We start from the raw sequence: 13,749 nt of genomic DNA, 5'->3' as shown, positions 1-13,749 counted from the left end.
TGCCATAGTTTGCGCTGCCTTTGGGGCACATCTTTCTATTGGGGCACATCATTCTAGAGTGAGGGAACCAGGAAAAAGGTGGATGAATAGTGCTTGTTTCTTGGAAAAACAGAAGCCCAATAGCAGAATGTAAAAGGGACAGTCTGATGAACTGGACTCTGGTTAATTAAGCATAACATTGTTTTTGTTTCAATCTTTTTCACTGGGAAGTGAGCACAAGTTCACTTCTTTTGGCTCTGAAAATGCAATAGACCTCATTGTTTATTTGATCATCCAGGTGTTTGCAATAAATACACCAGGGTCATTATTTTGCCACCAGCTTTCCTCATTCAGGAGTATGGGAGGAAACAGAGTGGGAGTAAGGGACTAAAGAGAATGTGTACTGACCCAAGGATGTACCCTGGAAGTTGGAGTTTTTTTTTCTTTTTAACTCAATCCCTGTTGTTGGTGTTCAGTTGCCAAGTCTTGTCTGACTCTCTGCAAACCCATGAACTGCAGCATGCCAGGCTTCCCTGTCCCTCACCATCTCAGAGTTTGCCCAAGTTTATGTCCATTAAATTGGTGATCCTCCCATTGGATTATTTCCCTATGATTGTCTCTTTTTCCAAGAAGTAAAGCTCAACAAAGTATTTTCCATTATTTGAGGGTTCCAATTTTGGCCGATGGAGGCTTTACTGTCCCTTCTAGGGATAATTCAAGGTCTTGAACTTGGATTCAGGAAAACAACTGTACAATTACCAGATGGGGGAAACCTGGCTGGGTGGAATCCTCAGAGAGCCTGGGGGTTTCAGCTGTCAATGAGCCCAGCATGAGTCAATGGTATGACACTACTGCCAAAAAATGAATATGACCCTCAACTGCATAAGCTGGATGAGGGCACTTATGGTCATGCTCTGCTCTGTGCTTGTTAACATACACAAGTTCTACATTCACTTCTGGGAGCTGCCCTTGAAGAATACAGACAAAGCAAAGCACATTCGTGAGATAGCAACCAGAAGGGTGAGGGGAGTTAGAACCATATTCTGGGAGCTTGAAGGGACCGGGGTACTTAGTTAGGATAAGGAAAAACCTAGCAGAAGCAGTTTATTAATCTTTAAGTAATTAATGAATTTGTCTCTCAGCGGGAAATAAGCTTGCTCTCTGGAGCAAGACGGTAAACCAAGGCTGGTACATGAAAAACATAAGCAGAGGGTTTGAGCTCACTATGAGACAGAATTCAAACAATCTAATCTTCCCAACATGGAATAGGCTGCCTTAGAGACAGGGAGTGATCCAATTATAGGCTGGAGGACTATTTTGTAGAGATGAAAACACCAGATTTGGATAATTTAAGGTTATCTAGAGTTACTAAGGAGAAGGCAATGGCAGCCCACTCCAGTACTCTTGCCTGGCAAATCCCATGGACGGAGGAGCCTGGTAGGCTGCAGTCCATTGGGTCGCTAAGAGTCGGACACGACTGAGCCACTTCACTTTTACTTTTCACTTTCATGCATTGGAGAAGGAAATGGCAACCCACTCCAGTGTTCTTGCCTGGAGAATCCCAGGGACAGCGGAGCCTGGTGGGCTGCCATCTATGGGGTTGCACAGAGTTGGACACTACTGAAGGGACTAAGCAGAGTTACTAAAGGGCTTCCCACGTGACTCTAGTTGTAAAGAATCCACCTGCCAAGGCAGGAGACATAAAAAACTCGGGTTCTATCCCTGAGTTGAGTCAGGAAGATCCCTTGAAGGAGGGCATGGCAACCCACTCCAGTATTCTTGCCTGGAGAATCCCATGGACAGAGGAGCCTGGCTCGTTACAGTCCATAGGGTCACAAAGAGATGGACATGACTGAAGTGACTTAGCACATGCACAGAGCTACTAAAAGTACCTTTGTCTTTCAACCCTGACATTCTTTTTGCCCTGATTCAATGTTAAGTGGTAACATTCACCATCAAACCCTGAAAATTGCATAACAGAACTGAAATACAACTATGAGATAAAAGATACACCTGAATTGGAATAATCTATTCCATTTCTCGCAGAAGGCAATGGCAACCCACTCCAGTATTCTTGCCTGGAAAATCCCATGGACTGAGGAGCCTTGTGGGCTGCAGTCCATGGTGTCACTAAGAGTCGGACACGACTGAGCAACTTCACTTTTACTTTTCACTTTCATGCATTGGAGAAGGAAATGGCAACCCACTCCAGTGTTCTTGCCTGGAGAATCCCAGGGACGGGGGAGCCTGGTGGGCTGTTGTCTATGGGGTCGCACAGAGTCGGACACGACTGAAGTGACTTAGCAGCAGCAGCAGCAGCATTCCATTTCTGCTAGCTGCTGACAACAATCTACCTGAAACGGACCAAAAGGTCCCATCTCAGAGCTTCTCTCTAATATATGGGCTTCAAAAACCAATCTTAAAAGCCAAATAGGAAATATTTGCACCTTCTCTTCCGCTAGGGATAGCACTTTCTCAATTATAAACAGCCCCCTGAAACATCACCATCTGACTTAAGGCTGCCACCAGTTTGCTCATTTCTGAAATGGGAAAGATGTTGGAGGGTATCAAGTGATACCTTAGAGAAGTGTTTTATGCCCAACATACACCAGTACAGCATGATGATGGGTGACAGAGCCTAAGACACCAGCAAGGTATGAGGCAAAGTTGGGAGCATAGGGAAACTGACTATAGATCCAAGACTCTCAGGTCCAAACCCAAGTGGTTATTTCCTAAGCAACAGAAAATGCATCCTGGGAATTTATAGTCAAATCAGGTTCCTGCTCATCTACATTAAGGCAATAATAATTTCATGAATCCTGTTTCTAAGGAAACTTAATTCAGGAAGTCCGTAACCAGCGTTTTAAATCTTTGCCTGAGTCAGTCTTCTCCAAGGTTGGACATATTATGTCTCATTCACCTTTGTAACCTGTCACTAGTCCACCCAGATCTCAATACCTATCTTTATGACTGAAACTTAACCTGTCCACACCATGGATGTTTGTTTCCAAGCTGAAATGAAGTTTCAGAAACTTAACAGCTCATCGAAGTTATGTGACTTGGCACATAAATATTCAAAGGGGAACATCAGCAGCTGTGAATAGCTGTGGAAGGTAATGAAGCCCTTGACTTTCCCATGACTCTTGATGAAGTCCACTATGGATTTCACTTCAACTTCAGAGTTGGCACTGGGTCCATGGTATGAGTCGGAGCCAAGAATTGTTGCTGGCTCCAGGTTCTCACAGGATGTGGAAGAAGCCAAGTGAGAACAGTGAGCTTTAAGAGGACAGTGTATGGAGGCAGTTACCATGTATCACTCAGTTCCTCCTCTGGAAATCAGAGCAAGACTGTCATGGTATTAAATTGAGATACTACCTAAAGGCATAGTCAGAAAACCTAACTTAGGAGAGTCTGGACACATCTCTCCTCTTTAAAAACATGGTTCCTCTATATGGCAGAAAGAGCAAGTTAAATCATCTCCCCTCTGTGGGAGTTGTTGGAAGAAAAGCTAGATTTAACATTATAGATGGAATTCCTGCATCGGGTGGGGGTTGAGCAAGCTCATTTTCTGGGATTTCTTCCAATTCTTAGAGCCCAAGAGTAGAAGATTCTATGCATCTGTACTTCTAAGTCACAAACCCACACATGCAAAGAACCTCTGAAACCCTTTCTGTGGTAAGGAAATCACAGCCACCATCGACAACAAGGCTACCTTCGGCCTCATTTCCTCAGCTACGGGAGTTACTTATGACCACTGAAGTGGGCCCACTGTGGCCTGGCCAAGGCTAGAGAAACTCTGAGGGGACAGGTAGAGGCTGGGACTCCCCAGGGTCTCTAAACAATATGGACAAAGTATACATGCAACCTATCATCTCATTGTGAGAATATTTAATAAGAACAACATCCCAGGAAAAAGTCTGACTTTGAATTGCTAGACATTGTTCAACATTTTGGATCTGATGCTTTGATATTTTTCTTTCCGACACTAAAAAAAAAAAAGAAAAGAAAAAATTGGTAAAAGTAATGAATGAAGTTGCCACTCGTCCATATCCTGTCACAGCTCCTTAGGGTATCCTTTCTTGGTTCAATGATTCTCATTAATTCAATGTGTCTTACAAGTATTTATTGATTGCTTTCTATGTGCCAGACACTGTGTCAGGTATTAGGAACACTATTTCTAACTGCACTATTACATCTAATGAGGAAAAACCAAGCTCAGCTTAACTGATTAGAGAAACATAAGGGGTTTTAACTGGTGCCTGAAAGCAAAAAGAAGCCCCCCCTCAACCAGCCTTTCGGCATTAAACTCTCAAAAATCAGAGCTACAAGTCAACAAAGGCAGAGCAGGAAGTGAGTATTTTCTCTTTGAATCTATTTTGATTTGTACTTCATTTTAGTTTTCCTTCTCGAAGCATCCATAGATGATGTAGTGCGTCTCCTCTTTTAGATCCCAACCCCCTCTAGTGGTTGGTTCAGGGCTGCCTGAGCCTTCCTGCCAGCATACAAAGTCTTTGCTCTAGAAGCTCAGAAGCTGAGCTGGGATACAGCTTATGTGAAAACCAAGATGTGAGACAAAACTATATTAAATGCTCCTCAAACTCAGTGACAGCACTGTGAGCCTGTGAACGGAACTTAGTGAAGTGGATTTTTTTTTTTTTTCAGATAGATTTTTAAATAGCTGCAATCCTGAATGGGCTAAGCAAGCTGACAGCAATGCAGAGCCATGCAAATAGCTAGCTGGCCAGACAACATCTGACTATCCCCGGGGGCAAGCTCCTGTGCTCTGCTCAACCTCCAAACCCGAGTCTCAGTTCTGGTTTGAATCAGCACCAACACTGAGGTTTCCAGATACCTTCGACTGGGTCTTCCCCTACGTACAATTCTTTAAAATCCAATGGAAGGACAATACAGAAAAAAAAAAAAAAAAGATGACTGTTCAGTCTGATGAGAAAGTTCCTTTAGAATTCTGTTTATTGCTCTCGTTTCCTCCCTGGAAGGCCCCTTTGGAACTGCACTCATGCCCTCCCTTGCCCACAGAGAGACCAGTAGTCTTCACACAGGGTTCTGCTTGGAGCTTCTCAGCCATGGCTGTCTCACCGATGCAAGAAGTAAATAATCTCTCCATCTCCTCAAATGAATACCTGCCTCTAACCATGTTCCGCAGAACTATAGTCCGGCCAAATGTTAACAATACAGTAACAAAAAACAAGAGCAACAGAAAACAAAAATTAAAAAAAAAAAAAGTGGGGAGAGAACAAGGGTTTTGTGGTCGAACATTTTGGGAAAATATAGGGTTAAATTGGCTAATTTACTTCAGAACTCCTAAAGGTGTTTTTTTTTTTAATGCTTTAAAGTTTTTAATGAAGTGCCAATGAGGGATACTGGGGACTGTACTTCTCAAACTTGATTGTGGAAGCCTTTATTCTCATGAGATGAGTACTAGTATTTGTACAAGTTCCTTTTGAACACGCATTGAAAAACACTATGATAGTTGGCTCTCTCCAAAAATAAACCTGAAGCTCTGATTCATTTTTAATATACGTGGGTCACAGTTGCCATAATGGTGTTCTACAATGAGATTTTATAAGAAAAACTACAAAACTCCTTTTTGTGATATTACAGAGGATTTCTACAGGTTTTAAGTAAAATGCCAGATGCATTGTACTGCCTACGTAAATCCTTACAGCAATCTAATTGTCAGCAGGTAACATCCGCCTCCTCTTTTCTATCAATCTTACCACAAAAAAGCAGAGACAATTGGAACAAATCTCCTAGGTGACTCACAGTGAACACTGAACTCTAATAGCCCAGCCTAACAGCTGAAATGGGCTCTGATTCAGGCAATACGGAAAGATATCATGTGCTGGGAAAAGAAATGATTATAAATATCACTATATGCCTCAATTCTGGCCACATCTAAGAGATAAGGCATTCTGTTTAGGGTAAATCAGAAATAGAAAGATTACTTTTATTTTGTTTTGAAGTTCCTACACATCTCCTTAGATTCTTGTTGAAGAGAAAAAGTCAAGCTTACTTTGAGAGAACACATAGCCATTGGGGTTGGTGACCCGAAACAGGAAGATATCCATCATACCCAATCAAAGTGATGAATGGATCATTTCCCTAATCAGAGGCAATCTGAGTAGAGACAACAACATATATGTCAATCTCATACTCCCCTTTCACCAGGGAACAGAGAAGAGACTATTAAGGCAATGTGTTTTTTCCAAACATGAACTATCACTAAAGGTCAATTAGAGTCTTCCAGGACTACAGCCCATCTCCAGTTAATGTGCCGAAGTCGATACTTCTCCTTCCAGTCAGAATAATTTACTTATATTAAATAAAAATCAGGTATCACTTATCCATTCTCTCTTAAAAGCAGAATTCTTCCAATTAATTTTGGTGAGACATTTTGCAATGCTGGGGAATGGTGTATGCAGCTTATAGGGATCTGTGAACCAAAGAAATTTTTTTAGTTTCCTAGTTTCCTTAATCACCACACAGACTATAGCTTTCCCAAAGTACTCACAACCAACATCAGATTACTAAAATATGCAGACTTTTCTAAAGATCCAGAGAACCGGTTAAATTCCATTTGGGGAATTACATTTCTACTTGTGATCAATTGCAGTAGAGTTGAAGTTTCTGCTGGATTAAAATTTATTCATTTCCTGTGCTCAGCCATCCTAAGGCATTATTATTCAACTGTTAAATATCCATTTCATAATACCCTAAAGGTAACCGAATTTTAATTGAAGGGGAAAATATATCAGCCGGTATGCACGTGGTTGCACATGCTTGAATGATCTGATGTGGATTGATTTCCTTTGCTCATGAATTAACATTCTGATTTATAGCATGTCATTTTTGAATTACTTAAGAAATACCAGAGTAGGTCACACCCAGCACGGTGTCCGGACTCCAATATCAATGAACATGTGGAAGAGAGGTATCACTACACCCTAACTTTAAATCAGATTTGGAAAATTTTCAGAACAACCCGAAAACCCTTAACAAGTTCCACTTCGGATCTGCAGGTCAAAGTAAACTCTTCTAGCTCCTATTTACATTTTCTATCTGAGCTCCTTTTGTGATTATATACATTTCTAGTACACTGTGCCACAGCCCTCTGAACTCCAGGCAGCAAAGCAATTTTCTCTAGTCTGTTCTTAGGCTGAAATCTGACCCACCCCCTTAATCTCTTTTCACAGAGCACACGGTGGCCAGCAGGCCAGAGGAAGACTGGGGTGCATGCTAGGGTGCTGGGTGGGGCAATATCAAATTAGGTGTGAATAGGTCTATTTCCTGCCTTATGACAAGAGAAGAGGTTGGGATGACAGTGTTAGCTGTTAGGACCACAGATATTGCTTTGACGTTAGGCGGGCCCTGACCCCAGAAAGACATAATAATCGAGGGATAGGGGGCAAAATTACCTTATTTGCAGTCCACAGCACAGTAGCTTGTGTAACTCACTGGCGGGCTTGGATCCAGGCTTGGATCCCGTGTATGTCCTCCCTCCCGTGCTGAGCTGCAAAAGGAGCGTGGAAATGGGAATGGCTTCACTGCCGCAGAACCCTTGTCTGTTCCTCTTCCTGTACTTGATGTGGTTGAGAAGAAGGAGGTGTAGACAGTGGTGCTGTAGATTAACTTTTCATTTAACGTGGGTTTTTTTTTTTGGGTCCCCTTCCTTTAATGTAAACTTAAATTCTGGCTAACAAGAGGAACTTCCTTTGATGTTTGTAAAAAATCATTGTGGGAAACGTGATGACATGAAAATATGTTTATCATATGTTTTAAATTTTTAAAAATAGATTATCAAATAGTAAGTGCCATTTGTAAAAGGCTAGCTCATGTGTATGTATATATACAACATACAAATACAGGAGAAAAAGGGGGTCTGGAAAAGAGAGGAAGAAATAGATATACAACAAAATGTTAATGGTTAACAATCCCATAATTGTAGAATTAGTAAAATAGGGATGTTTTTCATTTTTTCTCTATTCTACATTTTTTGCAATGATTGTATTATTTTTGTAATAAAAATGCTTTCGAGTCCTTCATAAAACCAGGATGGTAAGCTCCGGAGGTGCTTTCCAGAGTTTAAATTTTATGATCTAAGTGCCTCAGTTTTATTTGGAACTGTGGCTTTGCCAATTGGATCAGTAAATGGGGAGGAAAAGATTATTTTTGCACCATCAACTTCTGTCTTCGTGCAGCGTTCTAAACATCACAGATAAGGTAAATGAGAAATGCAAATCCTTGCTAAAAATAACTTTTCACCCGCTTTGGGAGTTTTAGTTGGAAATGTTTTGCGCTTTTTCCTCTAAAGGGTTCAAATGCAAAAAAAAAAGGGAAACTTCGGGAAACAAATAATATTTTCAAGCATGAACCAAGGAACCATCCGGGAGAAAGAAAGGCCAGGAAAGTTCAAGAGGGCAAGAGAATCTGCGGTTTCCTGATCCCATTGTAGGAGAAACCGGGAAAAGAAAATAGAAAGAAAAGAAGGTAGTAAATATGAGCAAATGTGTCACGGTGTCATAGAGTAGGCAAAGCACTCCTCCGAGGCCTGCTTTCTGAGAACCGCTCTGGAGATATCCATCTGTCCCAGTGAGTCCGTTGGTTCTCAGCCATAACGTTTCCAAATTTAGCAGGGAGTTGTGACATTTTTTTTTTTTTTTTTCTTAACGAACTCTTTCTAGGAAATAATTTTCACTTTTTAAAGGCAAGGTGAAAAAGCTTAAAATTATCTGCACTGAGACTTGCCAGCGCTTACAGGTTGGAGTAAAACCATAACCTTTTCTGGCTCGCACCTAAAAAATGCCTCCGTTTTGGGGCAGTTGCCTTTGCCGTTTAGTTGCCCGTCGTCCCGCATCACGGGAAGAACTCTTTTGGTTTTAAATGCGGCTCGGGCAAGTACTTGGAGCTTTTCTTTCTTCTTTCTTAAACTCCTGGTTGAAAGGGGAAAAAAAGGAACCAAAACACACACACACACACACAAAACACCCCAAGGTACAGAACTGCTACCTTGATTAATTACAGAATTCCTTCCCCCATCCTCCCTAACCCTGGGGCTCCGCACTACCTCACGCATCCCCCGCTCACACGGGGACCCACACCACCTTCCCAGCTCTCCTCACCCTGGGGCCCACGCCACCTCCCCCTTCCTCTGTTCCTATTGGCGCATACGCCCTTGTTTCCCTGAGAGCAAATCTATCAAGAGGAGAGCATTAATTCACTCCTGCAGACCTGCGTCAGCTTGCGCAGTTAAGAGAAAGAAAAGCGAGGGGGGCGGGGGTAGTAAGGAGGTGAATACTCAAAACCAGCAAGGACCGGTTGGGGGTTGGGGTGGCGGCGGAGGAGAAAAACAGCTCTGCAGGCGAAGCTGGGACTGACAGCTCGCCTGGAAGGAACAAGATTCTAGAAGCATCGAGAGGAAAAAAAAATCAGCGCTGCACCTGTGTACCTTGAAGCGTGTTCATGGGCCGGTTTTTTTAAAGAATAGCCAGTGTTCAGTTTGCTCCCTAGACTAAGGTGCTCAGCAACCGAGGTTATCCACTTCTTGGGAAATCCGAAATGTTTTAAGATGCAGAAATAGATATTTGCAAATGAATAATCATAAAGTGACTTTTCTCTCTCCTCCATTTCCAGTCCCTGCCTGCGGGAATGGAGAGGGCAGCACGGCAGATGCTGTGGGGCTGGGGACGCTGGAATCGAAGCTAAGCGACGATGAGTCACCGGGCATCCGCAGTGGATGGGAAAGGGGAAGCCATTTTGCCGCAGCAGAGCCGGCTATTTCCAGTTTCGTGCTTCAAGCAAGATAGTACTGCTCGGCCTATGGTTTGCCTCAGCCCAGCTCGAGGTGAACTTAGCCAGCCACAAAGCCTTTTGCCCTCACTAGCAGAAGAGCACATAATGGAAATGGTACACACACATTCTCCTCCCACCTCCCCCCGCTCCACACACACCACCACCAAAAAAAAAAATGAGTGGATTTAGAGGTGTGCGCTGGCAACCCACCGCAGTATTCTTGCCTGGAGAATTCCATGGACAGAGGAGCCCGGCGGGCTACAGTCCATGGGGTCCCAAGAGTCCCACACGACTTAGCAACTAAACCAAACCACCGCTACAAAACGCAGCAAGGCTGGGTCAAGCCAGGGCGGCGGGGTGCCTGCCTCAGAGGCACGTCTGCCACCAGCTACTTCAGCTCCTGTTTGCAGGGCTGATTGCAAGTCTGTGCAGCTGGGGCACCCAAGCTGTGTGCATTGCTGGGACTGAGACATGTCTGGGCCTGTCTGAATAGGGATCAGCATGAAGCGGCCGCTGCAGCTGTTGCCAACATTTGCTCTCCGCAGGACACAGACATCAGTTTGTGAGGACGGGCCGAGAAGAGAGCACATCGTGTTTCCAACACTCCGTTCTTTTTCTCTCTCAGTCTCTGTACTGGTCCACAGTTCCTACTCTGAAAACCCTTAGGTTTCAAATTAACAATTTGAGGACGGGGGTGCAGTTTTAGAAAAGTAGGAAGGTGTATTTAACACATGTGGCAGTGCTTCATACTCAAACACGTTAATATTTCTGGCAGTGAAACAAATGAGTGGTAAGTCAGTTCAGGTCAGGTTTTTGCCCCTAAATGAGTTTAGGTCAGGTCAGGGTGTGCCACCAAATAAATTTGGGGGGAAAAAGTGTTTTCAGAATTCTTTGTATTTTAGAATTGCAGGTTTGGGGAATCATTTCTTTCCACATATCTCCTCCCTGGCTCTTTCCTGCTCTCTCAGCACTCCCCTTAAGCCTCAACCCCCTATCTTCTCATCCCCTCCCCCAACCTACCTCGCAAATCAGTGCAGATCCCGTGCCGCCCCCTCCCCCCAAGAAAAGTTCTGTGTCACAGAGGCAAGTGCAGCACTGTCCAGGTGATCCAGATGAAGGGGGCTTTCTTCATACCAACAAAACAGGAGAGATGGCACAAGACTTGGCTGCTATCAGTCTAGGAGCATTTGGCATGTTGGGAGACTCCACGGTGGCTGTAAAGCAGAGTATCAAGGTGTCCCTGGATTCTATCATCAATGGCAGCCATTAAGCACAGCTCTTGGATGGGTTGTGGGTAGCAAGGTCAGAGTTCAGCAAGGGAACCTGGAGGGGAGAGGATCAGCATGAGAGGCTGTTTTGTGCTAACTTAAGCTGCTCCTGGATGCTTCTAAATAAGGCAGTGACTGCTGGGATGGGCAGGTGGGCTTCAGGGCCTGACCTAAGGCAGTGACACTGATACTGGCTGTAAAATCTTAGGGAAGCTTGGAGAAGGCAGAAAATAATATGAGTGCAATTTCCAGTAAATCACGAAGTGGAAGCACAGGCCTTGTTATCAGAGTAGAGCATGGCCCGTTTCTCTGATGTTCATGTTGAAACACTTACCTTTTCCAATGTATGATAAGTTTCAAAGTTGAAGTTACCATTCCATTCTTTTCTCTAAGTAACATTTCTTCATTCTGCGTGTCAAATAGAACCTAAGATAAGATCACAGTCACACATATGAGTGGTTTATAGCAACGCATTTGAATCTACAATTGTGAAGGAAATGGTGACATCCAGTCCCAAGCATTCTTTCTGTCCTATAGGTGTTGGGGTCATGTCTTTCCCATATTCTGGCAGCACCCTAAAATGGGCTGGGACATTAATGGGTCTTGTGGCCAGACAGATGCTGTAAATATAGGATGACAGTCCTGTGATTGTCTTTTGGCTTATTCTCCCTTTCCAGGAACCCAGAGTCTGAGATAATCTCAAAAACTAAATGCAGGGGCTTCCCTGGTGGCTCAGCGGTAAAGAATCCATCTGCCAATGCAAGAGACACAGGTGCCAATCCTGAGCTGGGAAGATTTCATATCCTGTGGAGCAGCTAAGCCCAGTGTGCCACAACTGTTGAGCCTGTGCTCTAGAGCCCAGGAGATACAATTGCTGAGCCCACCTGCCACAACTACTGAAGCCCGAATGCCCTAGAGCTCCTGCTCTACAACAAGAGAAGCCACAGCAATGAGAAGCCCGAATGCTACACTAGAAATAACCCCTCTCCCCGGCTCATAACTAGAGAAAGCCCGTGTGCACCAACGAAGACCCAGCACAGCCAAAAATAAATTAATGAAATTATTTTAAAAATAACTAAATGAGGACCTCCCTGATGGTCCATTGGTTAAGAATCTGCTTGCCAGTGCAGAGGACACTGGTTTGATCCCTGTGTGCCGCAATTACTGAAACGCACTCGCCATAGAGCTGCTGCTGCTGCTGCTGCTGCTAAGTCACTTCAGTCGTGTCCGACTCTGTACAACCCCATAGATGGCAGCCCAACAGGCTCCCCCATCCCTGGGATTCTCCAGGCAAGAACACTGGAGTGGGTTGCCATTTCCTTCTCCAATGCATGAAAGTGAAAAGTAAAAGTGAAGTCGCTCAGTCGTGTCCGACTCTTTGCAACCCCGTGGACTACAGCCTATCAGGCTCCTCTGTCCACGGGATTTTCGAGGCAAGAGTACTGGGCCATAGAGCTAGTGCTCTGCAACTAGAGAAGCCACTGCAATGAGAAGCCTGCACATCACAACTAGAGAGTAGCCCCCACTTGCTACAACTAGAGAAAGCCCATATGCAACAAAAAAGACCCAGCACAGCCACAAATAAATAAAACTAAATGAGTAACATCTTACTTTTACCTACTTTGAGTCACCCTCTTCAGATTGCACTTTGTTTTTCATGTCAGGCTCTTTTTTGCCCTTTTCATTACACTTTTTATTATCGTATCCCACTTGCACAGTATGCTTAGGTGCTCAGTCGCATCTGACTCTGCGACCACGTGGACTATAGCCCACCAGGCTCCTCTGTCCAAGAGGATTCTCCAGGCAGGAATACTGGAGTGGGTTGCCATGTGCCCCTCCAGGGGATCTTCCCAACCCAGGGATCGAACCCAGGTCTCTGGCACTGCAGGTGGATTCTTCACCACTTGTATCAAATGTGAAAAACAGAGGGATAGAAACTTCCTACCACTTTGCAGGGGTGGTTCAGAGCTCAGAAGGCCCTAGTGGCACCCACACATCCCTTCTGTGGAAGAAGATACCCAGAGATTAAAGAGGATGGACCTCAGTTCATACGGATCAGAAAGCCTCTGGAAGAGTGGGCTGTGGGATAATTACCTGAACATCTTCAGTCATGATGGAATAAGCAGTTCCCTGGGACTCTAAAATAACTTTGACTGCCTGGATGCTGACAAAGGGAATTTGGACATAAGTTGAAGCAGAAGATATTAAGAAGAGGTGGCAAGAATATACAGAAGAACTGTACAAAAAAGATCTTCACTACCAAGATAATCATGATGGTATGATCACTCACCTAGAGCCAGACATCCTGGAATGTGAAGTCAAGTGGGCCTTAGAAAGCATCACTACGAACAAAGCTAGTGGAGGTGATGGAATTCCAGTTGAGCTATTCCAAATCCTAAAAGATGATGCTGTGAAAGTGCTGCACTCAATATGCCAGCAAATTCGGAAAACTCAGCAGTGGCCATGGGACTGGAAAAGGTCAGTTTTCATTCCAATCCCAAAGAAAGGCAATGCCAAAGAATGCTCAAACTGCTGCACAATTGCACTCATCTCACACGCTAGTAAAGTAATGCTCAAAATTCTCCAAGCCAGGCTTCAGCAATCCGTGAACCGTGAACTTCCAGATGTTCAAGTTTTAGAAAAGGCAGAGGAACCAGAGACCAAATTGCCAACATCCGCTGGGATCAACAAA

At 44.0% G+C, this 13,749-nt stretch overlaps 1 protein-coding gene across 3 annotated transcripts in view; it reads right to left on the bottom strand.

Annotated features, from left to right (window-relative positions):
- The window catches only part of LOC133246416 (carboxypeptidase A4-like), a 71,928-nt gene extending 61,105 nt beyond the window's left edge, over positions 1 to 10,823 (bottom strand). For 2 of the 3 annotated variants that reach the window (XM_061414712.1, XM_061414713.1), the window contains exons 1-2: positions 10,000 to 10,823; positions 7,416 to 7,510 (exon numbers count right to left, since the gene is read on the bottom strand). The gene's annotated coding sequence lies outside the window, so the exon portion shown is untranslated. The remainder of the gene's footprint in view (positions 1 to 7,415; positions 7,511 to 9,999) is intronic. The other variant, XM_061414714.1, reaches the window with a different exon arrangement.
- Between the last annotated feature and the right edge of the window lie 2,926 nt (positions 10,824 to 13,749).

This window comes from Bos javanicus, chromosome 4 (genome assembly GCF_032452875.1).
Source record: "Bos javanicus breed banteng chromosome 4, ARS-OSU_banteng_1.0, whole genome shotgun sequence".
Taxonomy (NCBI): Eukaryota; Metazoa; Chordata; class Mammalia; order Artiodactyla; family Bovidae; genus Bos; species Bos javanicus.
This window is presented reverse-complemented; position numbering and strand designations above follow the sequence as displayed.